General features: G+C 43.3%; 2 non-coding genes across 2 annotated transcripts; both read right to left on the bottom strand.

Moving 5' to 3' along the window:
• Nucleotides 1–433: 433 nt before the first annotated feature.
• On the bottom strand, nucleotides 434–516 carry trnal-cag (transfer RNA leucine (anticodon CAG)). The gene has a single exon. It is a non-coding gene; the product is annotated as a tRNA-Leu (tRNA).
• A 1,967-nt stretch (nucleotides 517–2,483) lies between these two features.
• trnah-gug (transfer RNA histidin (anticodon GUG)) lies at nucleotides 2,484–2,555 on the bottom strand. The gene has a single exon. It is a non-coding gene; the product is annotated as a tRNA-His (tRNA).
• Nucleotides 2,556–14,735: the final 12,180 nt, after the last annotated feature.

Genomic DNA, 14,735 nt, shown 5'->3' with positions numbered 1-14,735 from the left:
GGATACAATCCGGGTTAGCACCCGAACATCCCTTTCAGACAGCTTCCTCTTGCGTCCACAGTTAATCCTGTTGGATGTGGTTTGTCCTTCTTGGTGGTATGCTGACATTACCCTGGATACCGTGGCTCTTGATCCATCACAAAGACTTGCTGTCTTGGTCACAGATGCGCCAGCAAGACGTGCACCAACAATTTGTCCTCTTTTGAACTCTGGTATGTCACCCATAATGTTGTGTGCATTGCAATATTTTGAGCAAAACTGTGCTCTTACCCTGCTAATTGAACCTTCACACTCTGCTCTTACTGGTGCAATGTGCAATTAATGAAGATTGGCCACCAGACTGGTCCAATTTAGCCATGAAACCTACCACACTAAAATGACAGGTGTTTCAGTTATTTTGTCCAACCCCTGTAGATTTGTATAAATCATGAACTGTCAGAAGTGGGATTCGAACCCACACCTCCAGGGGAGACTGTGACCTGAACGCAGCGCCTTAGACCACTCGGCCATCCTGACCTCACCACACATGGAATAATATTTGCATGAACTGCTTAATCTTTTCACATTATTATGTTTTGTAAATGTACTGACTGTAACCCATCTGCTGCACTGTACACTTTGTCACTAGGCTGTAAACCAAAAATCAATAGAAAGGGAGCCCCATATGAGATCTCCAACTGACCAAATAATGTTTTTGGGTGGACCATTCTTAGCACTGTAACAGCACTAGCATGTTAGGGTGTGTTTTCTCTAGTCTGAGTGTATTAGGTACAGCCTTCTTGTTGGGTTTTTAACTGACTGGATTATTTATTAAGATTAATAATTATTCATTAAGAACTCAAACCCTGTTTGTGCTGGTTGTAGGCTATTCAATTGTCCACTAGATGACATAATATGAATACAGTTAGAAAGTAAAACGATGTCTGTTTCGAGCAATGTTTCATCGCATGCTGACCTGTGTGGAATACAACTGATGTACAGTATGTAGCGCTAAGAAGTGTTTCTTAAGGGTTCTTTTAGGTGTTCTTGGTAGAACTGTTTCTACTTGAAGAACCATTTAGTATAATTTAAGATTCTTTGCTAACTCAATTTGATTTTTATGGATTTTTTTATTTTTATTTTGACATTTTAATTACTTTAAAACCATCGTGCAATTGATACAGGAAAAAAGGTAAAAAGGTGAAAGAAAGGAATCTGTTTGTAATCTACCTGCAAAATTCTCCTCCAGAGATGTTTTTCTTTGTGTGTGTAAGCAGCAACATTATATAACATTACTTTATACAATCGCGTTCAAGAGAGCCGAAACAGAAATAAAAACATTTTATATTAATTAAAGTTTTACAGGACAACGTATGTTAAAGCTTGTAATTTATCTCACATCCTTGTGAGGAAAAGAACAGATTGTAGGGCCCAGATAGCTCATTCGGTAGAGCATCAGACTTTTAATCTGAGGTTCAAGAGTTCAAGTCCCTGTTCGTGCGAGTTCTTCCTTACTGCATTAGGTAAGCGGTAATGTCCCGTACTACATGGTTTATTTAGAGAGTTGAAGAATTTGTACTTGAGATTAGGGATGCATCGATACCATTTTTTCCCAACCGAGTACAAGTACGGTATATCTTGCTATATGCTTTTAAACCATCAGAGACGTTTATTTAAAACGTTCATCCCAGCATTTAGGACGTACTGAAAAAAATAATAACTGTCTTTGTACCACTGACAGACGGATTTAAGTGTTGATGCTGCTTTATGTAAGGGCCAAAATAGTGCAGGATATACCAACTGTTTAGTGCAGTTCAAAAAGTCTCAGTCAGCCAACAGCGCCAACATGCAGCCATATTCTGGGATAAGGTATTTTATGAAGTGCATTCTCTTTGATTTTGTTGGACTTGTAGGAGATTGTCCTGTTCTTGTTGCAGTGCTGCTGAAGGATTTTCTTTTTGATGGTGGTGGTGGTGGGGGGAGGGGGTGTTTGTGATTATATGTAACTGTAATACCTTATGTGCATTTGCATTTTTGATCCCATTTTGAAGGTATAAAGCATGAGCTGTCAGAAGGGGGATTCTAACCCACGGCTCCAGGGGAGACTGCGAGCTGAACGACTGCTTGGCCATCCTGACTTGCTTGCACATTACCAATGCCAATTTTCCTCAACACCCGCACATGGCCTAAGATTTGAACTGCAAGCTGCTTGAGCTACAGCAACAAGGCGCCGAGGAACTAATACACAAAGTTTTGCTCGAGTCCAATCATAAAGACCAATTCCCATACCGGGAGTCGAAAACCTGGGTAAAAATCAAGAATCCTGACCGCTAGACCATATGGGAACCAGAATCAGCCACTTCATTCCGCTCTGCCAAGTCTTTGTAACCTTGACAAGACCTGCATTGTTGGATCTGGGGTACAGAGAACCATACACAAGGAGTTAGAGAGACAAAAAAAGACAGAGAATAGAAACCTTCGAAGCACGGCATACAAAAAGACAGTGCCGTGACCCGGATTCGAACCGGGGTTGCTGCGGCCACAACGCAGAGTACTAACCACTATACGATCACGGCTTTTCAGCGGTCTGCCACTGGTGGCTCACGTCAATTGCTTCCTGATAGACTGCAGTCATACTTCCAACAGGACAAGCTGCTTGAGCTACAGCAACAAGGCGCCAAGAAACTAACGGGCAAAGTTTTGCTCCAGTCCAATCATAAAGACCAATTCCCATAGCAGGAGTAAAACCCAGGCCGCCTGGGTGAAAACCAGGAATCCTGACCGCTAGACCATATGGGAACTACTGGCCCCTGTGAGTATGCGGTCGTGACTTTCCTGAAGCTCCAGCCCCATTTCTGTCTCTTGACTGAGGAGAGAATAGAAACCTTCGAAGCACGGCATACAAAAGGACAGTGCCGAGATCCGGATCCGAACCGGGGTTGCTGCAGCCACAACGCGGAGTACTAACCACTACATGATCACGGCTTACCAGCAGTCTGCCACTGGTGGCTCACATCGGCTGCCCCCAATAGACTGCAGTCATAGTTCCAACAGAACAATGTGCTTGAGCTACAGCAACAAGGCGCCGAAGAAGTAATAGGCAAAGTTTTGCTCAAGTCCAATTCCCATACCGGGAGTCGAACCCAGGCCGCCTGGGTAAAAAACAGAAATACTGACCGATAGACCATATGGGAAACTGCAAGGCTCAGTGTCGGCTGGTGCCAGCATCAGCCACTTCTTTCCGCTCTGACAAGTCTTTGTCACCTTGACAAGACCTGCATTGTTGGATCTGGGGTACAGAGAATGTGCAACGTAAGTAAGGAGTTAGAGAGACAAAAAAAAAGGCATAAGGTAACCGAACAGCTGAACTGTTTTCTCCAGAGTTTTTTGGTCTATTGTATTAAATTGTGACATAATAGTCATGTTATTTCTAGGTGTCTGTAGGGGCAGCATGGTTTCATCGTTTGACTGAGTGGCGTTGATGGTCAGTCTAATAGTTTTTATTTTTTCACAGAAGAAATGAGCAAATTCATTACATTTCTCTGTGGACAGAAGTTCTGGCGTGATCTGGGAGGATTTGTAAGCTTGTCGACCACGTTGAATAGAGTGCGGGTGTTGTTGATGTTCCTGTTGATGATCTTAGAGAAGTGCAGCTGTCTAGCCCTGCCTAACTCCGAGTTAAAACTACAAAGGCTTTGCTTATAGAGATCATAGTGGATTTGAAGTTTAGTTTTCCTCCACTTACGTTCAGCTCTCCTGCACTCTCTTTTCAGAGCTATTACCATCATTGTGTTACGCCATGGTGCTTTCTGTTTGCTCAACGTTTTCATGACTTTTACCGGGGCAACCACATCCATGACAGTCAATATTTTCACGTTAAAGTTATCCAGGAGTTCATCAACTGACTCTGCAATTAAAGTTGGTGATATAGCTATGGCCTCCATAAACTGAGAACTAGTACTTTCATTTATGCACCTTTTCTTAACAGAAACAGTGCTAGTTTGAGCATCTGAAGTGATCAGCATTTCAAAGAAGACACAAAAATTATCAGAGAGGGCTAAGTCATTGACCATAACAGAAGAAATGATTAGACCTTTAGTAATAACTAGATCCAGAGTGTGCCCTCGAGTATGTGTAGGCCCTTTCTCATGTTGCAATAGACCAAACGTGTCAAAAAGTCCAAGAAGTTCTTTGGTGTTATTGTCCTTGTTATTATCTAAGTGGATGTTACAATCCCCAGTTATGATGAAAAAGCTGTACTCAGTGGAGATAACTGACAGTAGTTCAGTAAATTCATCTATAAAATGTGCAGAGTACCTTGGAGTTTTATAAATGGTTAAAAATAAAATTTTGGGAGTACCCTTCAAAATAAAAAACACATAAAATTGCCAAGCACAGTCTCTTTGCACTGGAATACATCTTTAAATAAGGCAGCTACTCCTTCACCTTTCCTACCACTTCGCCACACATTCATAGAACTGAAGTTTGCTGGTGCTGTTTCGTTAAGAACAGTGGCACTGCTGCCTTCTGCTAACCATGTTTCAGTTAGAAACAGAAAATCTAAACTGTAAGATAGAATTATGTCATTCACTAAAAATGATTTGTTGGCTAGAGATCTAATATTAAGTAGAGCTAGCTTTAAAGGAACCACAGGAGCCCCTGGGGCAGCCCGAGGTTGTCGTGGTACAGGTAAGAGGTTAGACTGGTTGGTGCCCTGGGCTTTTTGGGTGAAACCTGTGGACTGGCTGAGATGGAGTGTGAGAATTTAGTCCCAACACACACCAGTTTCTCCATTTTCTCTGTGAAATCCATATGTGGATGTGATGTTGTTGAGAGAGAGAAGTTGGAGGATGACTGTGATGTCTCTGCTGTTGACTGCTGTGTCACTGCCTGATGATGAAGGTCGTAATAGCTTTCGTCAAGAGTCAGAAACTCAGCCTGAGCTGTGTTCTCCAGTGATGGGGATTGTATGTTTGATGGTCCTTCATGGTTAAAGGCAGGTGAGGGAGGTTGAGAAGGCACGTATTGTGTCGAGTCAGTCCAAGAAGCAGATGGGTGGCGAAGAGCAAAATGGAGGTTGTCCTTTAGTGCCTTCACTCCAGTCTTGCTTAGGTGGGTGCCATCTGGGTAAAAAAATTCTCTGCGCCCCCAGAATAGATTAAAATTGTCAATATAATCCATACCTTTCAAACTGCAGGTTCTGCTTAGCCACGTGTTGAGGTTGAGTAGCCGTGAAAACATATTAGATCCTCGGGCTGGGAGAGGCCCACTGATGAACTTCTGAGCAGTCAGCTTCTCAAGTGTATTGAACAGTTCAGTGAAGTTGTTCTTTAAGATTTCTGACTCCTCTCTGCGGATGTCACTTCTGCCCACGTGCAGAATAATTCGGTCGATCGCTCCATGCAGGGAGAGAATGTTGGGAAGTTCCTCATTTAATTCCGAGACAGTCAAGTTCGGGAGACAGCATGTTAGCATTGATCTGCTGCCTATATTCTTGATGGCAGAGTCACCGACGATCAGAGTTTTCGGAGCGTTCTCTGCGTCAGGCGAGGGCCTCTGCTTAATCAGCCTCGTGTTTTTGCTAGCCCGCTTTGAGACCCCTTTTATAGTCAGCTTCGCTGGTTTTGATTCGTTACCATTACCACTGGGGATAACCTCGATCAGATTTCTGAGCGGTTCAAAACGATTCAGCAAAGGGATCGGTTTTTGTTGCGACCCTGCTATTTTCCCACGGGGTGCAATTGTGCTAGCTTTTGGAATAGTTTTAGCTTTCCGAGCCCATGATGAACAGTCTGGCGTGGAAGACATTAAGACAGCCACCTGCTGCTTTTGTGCTTTTGGTTTTGCTCCAAGTTTGTGCCACCGACTTATACTCTCACATGGCTCGTTTCTGTTCCCCTGTTTTGATTGACTTCTGTCAAGCTTCGGGAAGTCTGTTAAGCTGTCTAGCCTTAGTTTAGCTGGTTGTTCTGTGTTAGATTTTGACTCACCCTCGAGTGATCTGAAACCATTTCTCCTATCCGTTCCAGGTAGGATTGTGAGCATTTTTGTCTCCAGCACAGCAATTTTCCGTAGGAGTCTGTAGCAGTTGGAGCAGCACGAAGAACCCGCTGTAGTGATAGGAGCCATGGTAGTCCTGATAACTGTGCCCGAGTTTAGTCTGACGGCTAGTGGAAAACTCAGTTAACTAAATGTCTAGTTTAATGTACAGGGGTTGGACAAAATAACTGAAACACCTGGTTTTAGACCACAATAATTTATTAGTATGGTGTAGGGCCTCCTTTTGCGGCCAATACAGCGTCAATTCATCTTGGAAATGACATATACAAGTCCTGCACAGTGGTCAGAGGGATTTTAAGCCATTCTTCTTGCAAGATAGTGGCCAGGTCACTACGTGATGCTGGTGGAGGAAAACGTTTCCTGACTCGCTTCTCCAAAACACCCCAAAGTGGCTCAATAATATTTAGATCTGGTGACTGTGCAGGCCATGGGAGATGTTCAACTTCACTTTCATGTTCATCAAACCAATCTTTCACCAGTCTTGCTGTGTGTATTGGTGCATTGTCATCCTGATACACGGCACCGCCATTGGATGCACATGGTCCTCCAGAATGGTTCGGTAGTCCTTGGCAGTGACGCGCCCATCTAGCACAAGTATTGGGCCAAGGGAATGCCATGATATGGCAGCCCAAACCATCACTGATCCACCCCCATGCTTCACTCTGGGCATGCAACAGTCTGGGTGGTACGCTTCTTTGGGGCTTCTCCACACCGTAACTCTCCCGGATGTGGGGAAAACAGTAAAGGTGGACTCATCAGAGAACAATACATGTTTCACATTGTCCACAGCCCAAGATTCAACTTCCCAACATTCTCTCCCAGCATGGAGCGATCGACCAAATTATTCTGCACGTGGGCAGAAGTGACATCCGCAGAGAGGAGTCAGAAATCTTAAAGAACAACTTCACTGAACTGTTTAATATACTTGAGAAGCTGACTGCTCAGAAGTTCATCAGTGGGCCTCTCCCAGCCCGAGGATCTAATACTATTTTCACGGCTACTCAACCTCAACACGTGGCTAATGCCAAGTTCACACTACACGACTTTCCAAGTCGTCAGGTCGCTGTACAGTTCACACTACACGACTGAATCTTCTGCACCCGGGAGTCTTTCAGTCGGTGTATATTTCACACTACACGACTGATCGGCGATAGGGGGTTTCACACTACACAATCCATCACCAACTGGAATCGCAGGCGAGCTTCTCTGGTCTTCTTTTTTTCTTCTTTTAAACAAAAACACACGTAAGAAGTGACGAGAGTTTTAATGACACCACGTCCAAAAATGCACGTCAACAAGTAGCGAGTGATCAAAGTGTTTGTGGTCTGATGTGCAGCGTAAAATCAAAGAGAAAAATAAATGAATCTGAGTGGATTTGGCAACACAAACAGTATATGGCTTGTTCTGCAGTAAAGTGGATGTTAATTAATAATTTTGTAATGCAGCGTGGGTGTTATGTTTTGTAGAGGACGATCAAATCAGAAATACTACGTGTGTGTGCCGGTGTATCCTGATATAAACTATATCCTCTTCTGCATTTCCCCTCACACCGTATCCTGTGTTCTCATTGGCTGTTCGACATGTCACTCATTCCCAGTTGCCCATCTGAGATCAGATATCTGACATGCTAGAAAACTCAATCCATTCGCCGAGCGGTCGGCAAGCCGGTTGGGTCGAGTTGTTGGATAGTTCACACATAGCGACTGAGAGCCGAGTTTTGATCGCCGAGTGAACGCTGAGTTGCTCCCGACCCGGAAAATCAATCGCCGACCAGTCGCCGAACGAAAATCAGGGCAAAAATCGTGTAGTGTGAACTAGGCATAAGCAGTTTGAAAGGTATGGATTATATTGACAATTTTAATCTATTCTGGGGGCGCAGAGAATTTTTTTACCCAGATGGCACCCACCTAAGCAAGACTGGAGTGAAGGCACTAAAGGACAACCTCCATTTTGCTCTTCGCCACCCATCTGCTTCTTGGACTGACTCGACACAATACGTGCCTTCTCAACCTCCCTCACCTGCCTTTAACCATGAAGGACCATCAAACATACAATCCCCATCACTGGAGAACACAGCTCAGGCTGAGTTTCTGACTCTTGACGAAAGCTATTACGACCTTCATCATCAGGCAGTGACACAGCAGTCAACAGCAGAGACATCACAGTCATCCTCCAACTTCTCTCTCTCTCAACAACATCACCTCCACATATGGATTTCACAGAGAAAATGGAGAAACTGGTGTGTGTTGGGACTAAATTCTCACACTCCATCTCAGCCAGTCCACAGGTTTCACCCAAAAAGCCCAGGGCACCAACCAGTCTAACCTCTTACCTGTACCACAACAACCTCGGGCTGCCGCAGTGGCTCCTGTGGTTCCTTTAAAGCTAGCTCTGCTTAATATTAGATCTCTAGCCAACAAATCATTTTTAGTGAATGACATAATTCTATCTTACAGTTTAGATTTTCTGTTTCTAACTGAAACATGGTTAGCAGAAGGCAGCAGTGCCACTGTTCTTAACGAAACAGCACCAGTTAACTTCAGTTCTATGAATGTGTGTCGAAGTGGTAGGATAGCTGAAGGAGTAGCTGCCTTATTTAAAGATGTATTCCAGTGCAAAGAGACTGTGCTTGGCAATTTTATGTCTTTTGAATACCTCTGTTTTATTTTGAAGGGTACTCCCAACATTTTATTTTTAACCATTTATAAAACTCCAAGGTACTCTGCACATTTTATAGATGAATTTACTGAACTACTGTCAGTTATCTCCACTGAGTACAGCTTTTTCATCATAACTGGGGATTTTAACATCCACTTAGATAATAACAAGGACAATAACACCAAAGAACTTTTTGGACTTTTTGACACGTTTGGTCTATTGCAACATGTGAAAGGGCCTACACATACTCGAGGGCACACTCTGGATCTAGTTATTACTAAAGGTCTTAACATTTCTTCTGTTATGGTCAAGGACTTGGCCCTCTCTGATCATTTTTGTGTCTTCTTTGAAATGCTGATCACTCCAGATGCTCAAACTAGCACTGTTTCTGTTAAGAAAAGGTGCATAAATTAAAGTACTAGTTCTCAGTTTATGGAGGCCATAGCTATATTGTCATGGATGTGGTTGCCCCGGTAAAAGTCATGAAAACGTTGAGCAAACAGAAAGCACCATGGCGTAACACAATGATGGTAATAGCTCTGAAAAGAGAGTGCAGGAGAGCTGAACGTAAGTGGAGGAAAACTAAACTTCAAATCCACTATGATCTCTATAAGCAAAGCCTTTGTAGTTTTAACTCGGAGTTAGGCAGGGCTAGACAGCTGCACTTCTCTAAGATCATTAACAGGAACATCAACAACACCCGCACTCTATTCAACGTGGTCGACAAGCTTACAAATCCTCCAAAACAGATCACGCCAGAACTTCTGTCCACAGAGAAATGTAATGAATTTGCTCATTTCTTCTGTGAAAAAATCAAAACTATTAGACTGACCATCAACGCCACTCAGTCAAACGATGAAACCATGCCGCCCCTACAGACACCTAGAAATAACATGACTATTATGTCACAATTTAATACAATAGACCAAAAAACTCTGGAGAAAACAGTTCAGCTGTTTGGTTACCTTATGCCTTTTTTTTGTCTCTCTAACTCCTTGTGTATGGTTCTCTGTACCCCAGATCCAACAATGCAGGTCTTGTCAAGGTGACAAAGACTTGTCAGAGCGGAAAGAAGTGGCTGATGCTGGCACCAGCCGACACTAAGCCTTGCAGTTTCCGTATGGTCTATCGGTCAGTATTTCTGGTTTTTACCCAGGCGGCCTGGGTTCGACTCCCGGTATGGGAATTGGACTTGAGCAAAACTTTGCCTATTACTTCTTTGGCGCCTTGTTGCTGTAGCTCAAGCACATTGTTCTGTTGGAACTATGACTGCAGTCTATCAGGGGGCAGCCGACGTGAGCCACCAGTGGCAGACTGCTGGTAAGCCGTGATCGTATAGTGGTTAGTACTCTGCGTTGTGGCCGCAGCAACCCTGGTTCGGATCCGGGTCACGGCACTATCTTTTTGTATGCCATGCTTCGAAGGTTTCTATTCTCTCTCTTTTTTTGTCTCTCTAACTCCTTGTGTATGGTTCTCTGTACCCCAGATCCAACAATGCAGGTCTTGTCAAGGTGACAAAGACTTGGCAGAGTGGAATGAAGTGGCTGATTCTGGCGTCAGCCGGTGCTGAGCCTTGCAGTTTCCCATATGGTCTAGCGGTCAGGATTCCTAGTTTGATGGCTGCTATTGATATAACTGAAATGATATTATTGTTATCTTTTTTATTTACTTTTTGAAGTTTAAAAAAAAAAAAGGCTCACAGTGATCATTACCAGGATAAAACAGGCAGTGAATGAATGAATGTATGAACATCATACCACCAGTGGTGGCAGTGTGATTGTGATATTGATATTGTGATTTGACATTTGAATGACTTCATGGGAGTCTTAATGAACTGAACCAGGAATAATCATAATCCAGGTACACAAATCCACAAAGTTGAATCAGTTCATCTGGACACAAGTTTGTTGTAGAGATACGTTTCGCCACTCAATCCGAGTGACTTCTTCAGTCTGAGCTGGTGATTTAACATCAGATGCAGACAGAGCAGGATCACACCAAAGAGCCTGATCTTCTGTCAAGGGTCACCGAGCTAGCAAGATCATTCAGAAGGCACAGAACCAGCTACTGAATGAATGGGTGAAAACTAGAGAGGAGCAGATCGTACAAAGACTTACATCAGGTCTAGATGAGCCCACTCTCCAACAGGTGATTAACTTCACGCAGAAGGCTCGTCTAGAACAACATGAAAAGTCAAAAACCAGGCAGCGAAAAAAGTTTGACTTGCTTGCTGCAGGACAGAAACACCAACAGACCATGGATGGCCGAAAGAGGAATGAAGGGCAAACACACACTGGTGATGTGGACAAGCGGGTGAAGAACTTGTCAGACAGACAACTCACACAAGCGGAAAAAGACATCTTGGCTAAGGGGTTGAATTTCGCTGTTACACTGAAGCAAGTCCCACTAGTGGAACTGATCACAGCCACAGAATCAGCAATCCGCAACAACAACATCTCCGATCTGGAAGCGGAACAGTTTCGGATGAAAGTGTCAGCTTGCCTTAGTAAAGCAAAGCCACCTCCATCCAACATCAGCAGAGACGAGAGGTATGCACTTACTACACATAATAAGGACAATAACATCATCATACTTCCTGCTGACAAGGGTAGATGTACTGTTCTGTAGTGACACTAACACTTATGAACTGCTAAAACGAGATCCAGGTAGTAGCTACAAGAAAAAGGTGATAGATTGTCTGAAAGTTTTAGAACAGAACAATGCTATTGACAGGGCTTTGTACTAAAAATGATATCCAGGAGAGGCTACACCTAGTCTGTATGGGTTACCTAAGATACACAAACAGGTTGTGCCTTTACGACCCATTGTTTGTATGATTAACTCTGTGACATAACATTTCTAAGTATCTAGCATCAATTCTCAACCCGTTGGTTGGATTTTGTGGACAAGGTGAAGGGCGTCTTCATGGAGACGGAGGAATCTTATGATGACGTATGATGTTACATCCCTTTTCATGTTCATTCCGGTTGCTGAGGCAGTGGAGGTGGTCCGTAGGAAACTACAAGGCGACCCCACCCTGAGCAAGAGGACCACCCTTACCACGGACCAGGTGTGCACAGGAGGACAGTTCTACAAACAGAAACATGGATGTGCTATGGGGTCCCCAGTCTCACCTATTGTTGCAAACCTGTACATGGAGGAAATTGCTAGTAAAGATGGGGGACGGTTGAAAGTAAATGTTTACCGCAAACCAACGCACACGGACCAGTACCTAAGGTTTGACTCCCATCATCCTTTGGAGCACAAACTAGGAGTCATCAGGCTCGCACCACCGGGCGAACAGCATCCCCACAGACACTATGGCCAAGGATAGAGAGAAATCTCATGTCAAGAAGGCCCTGGGTAAATGTGGTTATCCCAACTGGGCATTCGTAAAAGCGGGAAAACGCCCAAACACAGCTCCAGTGGATCGAAGGGAGGAGAAGAACAACCGCGGGCTAAGCGCAAACCAGTGGTGATTCCGTATGTGGAGGGAGTATCGGAACAATTAAGACGGATATTCTCCAAACACCGTGTTTCAGTTGCTTTCAAACCCCAGAACACGCTACGCCAGAAATTAGTTCACCCTAAGGACCGGGTTCCTCGACACAAACAGAGTAACGTAGTGTATGCTGTTAGGTGCCGGGAGGATTGTCGGGAACTGTACATCGGGGAAACTAAACAGCCACTGGCGAAACGGATGGCCCAACATTATAGATCGACCTCCTCTGGCCAGGACTCCACGATTTACACCCACCTGCAAGCCAGCGGCCACTCATTTAATGATGAAGATGTGCAGATCCTTGACAAGGAGGAAGGCTGGTTTGAACGTGGAGTCAAAGAGGCCATCTATGTGAAGAGGGAACGACCATCTCTGAACCGGGGAGGGAGCCTGAGAGTACATCTCTCACCATCTTACAACGCCGTAATAGGAGCTATACCTCAATCATAGTGAAAGACACACATGACCATTGTAATTAATGGTCATTGTGATTTGCATATGGAGCTGATCACCGGTTCCATTGTTATGCTATGGGCGGTGATCGGTCGTTATGCAAATTGGCTGCAAATTGTTATGCACCCCATGCATGAGACTCTGGCAGCACTGGGCAGCTCCTTCAGTGACAGGCTGCTTCACCCCAAATGTGTGAAGGAGCGGTATCGCAGGTCCTTCCTTCCTGCTGCTGTTAGACTGTATAACCAGCACTGCTCCAGACAGATCACGCACACACTCTAAATAATTCATTATTCATAACAATGTGCAACTTCTTCCCCATGTAATTATTACAATGTGCAATGTGCAATATGTGCAATATTTTTTCCCATGTGCAATTATTGTTTGTAATTATTTGTAAATATTTAGTTTTTTCAGAGTTTTTGACTTTTTATTATTATTATTGTTATACACTGTACATTTTATTGTCTATTTTTTGTACTGAGTGCTGTACTGTCCCTTCGCTGCTGCAACACTGTGAATTTCCCCACTGTGGGACTAATAAAGGATTATCTTATCTTATCTTATATAAGGTTGGGGTATTCACCACCAGCTCAGACTGAAGAAGTCACTCGGATTGAGTGGCGAAACGTATCTCTACAACAAACTTGTGTCCAGATGAACTGATTCAACTTTGTGGAACCAGGAATAATGAACCACTGCCTTGATTCTCAGTGCTGAGAATCATCCACTATCTAAATAATACCTGCTCTGTGGTGGTCCTGTGGGGGTCCTGACCATTGAAGAACAGAGTGAGCAGTCTAGAGTCAGTAATTGTAGAACTACAAAGTGCTTCTATATGGTAAGTGGAGCTGATAAAATGGACAGTGAGTGTAGAAACAAGGAGGTGGTTTTAATGTTATGGTTGATTAGTGTAAACTCACACACTGTTGTATGTGCTTGCATGACTGTAGGACGAGTTCTCAGTGAATTACCGTAATATCCATAAAATGTGTCCTTGCGATTTTAGTGCAGAAAAGTTTGTGTAGAGACTGCAGCAGCGGATACTGTGTTTGTTTAGAAATTGTGGTCATACTTTTTTCAACAAGGTAAGTTTATTAAAATAAACGTTTTTTGTATATTAGCTTCTGGATATCTTCGGATACTACGGACGAAACTGTGTTGTACTGCTATGATGATACGACTATGTTCCAAACCCTTTTAGACTCTTCCACCACCGTTAGCGCTTCTCTCAGTTAGTTTAGCTCATTAAATATATTATCCACAGTATCGCTTACTTTTACAAACCCAATTTCAAGGTTTAGACAGAAGGGAAATTGTCAATGTAAATAGACAGCAGTTTGTAAAAGATGTTATTTATATTCTAGCATACAAACATAAATCGCTCCAAAATATGAATGAACGCTTCAGTCAGGGTTGCCAGATTTCGCATCTCAAAGTCCGCCAAAATGCATGGAAAACCGCCCAACATACTCAGGAAAAACAGCCGATAATCAGCGCTTAAACAATATTAAACCAGTTAAACATGATCTACTACTGCTGATATCTCACAAATCAGTGATTATAAATGATTAATGGCATTTGAAATAATGAATGGGATTTGAAATAATAAAAAACTAAGACTAAGAAGTCTTAAGAAGTGTTTCTTTAGGGTTTTTTGTGTTCTTGCTCGAACTGTTTCTACTTGAAGAACTCTTTAGTATAATTCAAGGTTCTTTGCTAACTCAATTAGATTTTTATGGATTTTTGCCACATATAAATGCACATAACATAAAATTCTCCTCCCGAGATGTTTTTCTTTGTGTGTGTAAGCAGCAACATACTTCACCTATAACTTTTGTTGGGAAAGTAAGGGGTTAAGGCTTTGGGAATACATGGCATTATGGGTAATGTATTACATGTGTTGTAGTCGCTGTGTGCTGCAGCTGGGGGCAACACGTGAAACCCTCTCTCGCTCCTTCACTCAGTTCGTATTTTATTTTATTTAACACGGCCGCTCAGTTTTCTTTTTGGCGATATGACCAAGTTGTTTTAATAAACAAAGTGCTTCGAGGTAATCCTGCTTTCGACTCATTTTTTGCGG

This window comes from Trichomycterus rosablanca, chromosome 10, assembly GCF_030014385.1.
Source record: "Trichomycterus rosablanca isolate fTriRos1 chromosome 10, fTriRos1.hap1, whole genome shotgun sequence".
Classification (NCBI taxonomy): Eukaryota; Metazoa; Chordata; class Actinopteri; order Siluriformes; family Trichomycteridae; genus Trichomycterus; species Trichomycterus rosablanca.
The sequence above is the reverse complement of the archived record's forward strand: the minus strand, read 5'-3'. Positions and strand labels throughout refer to the sequence as shown.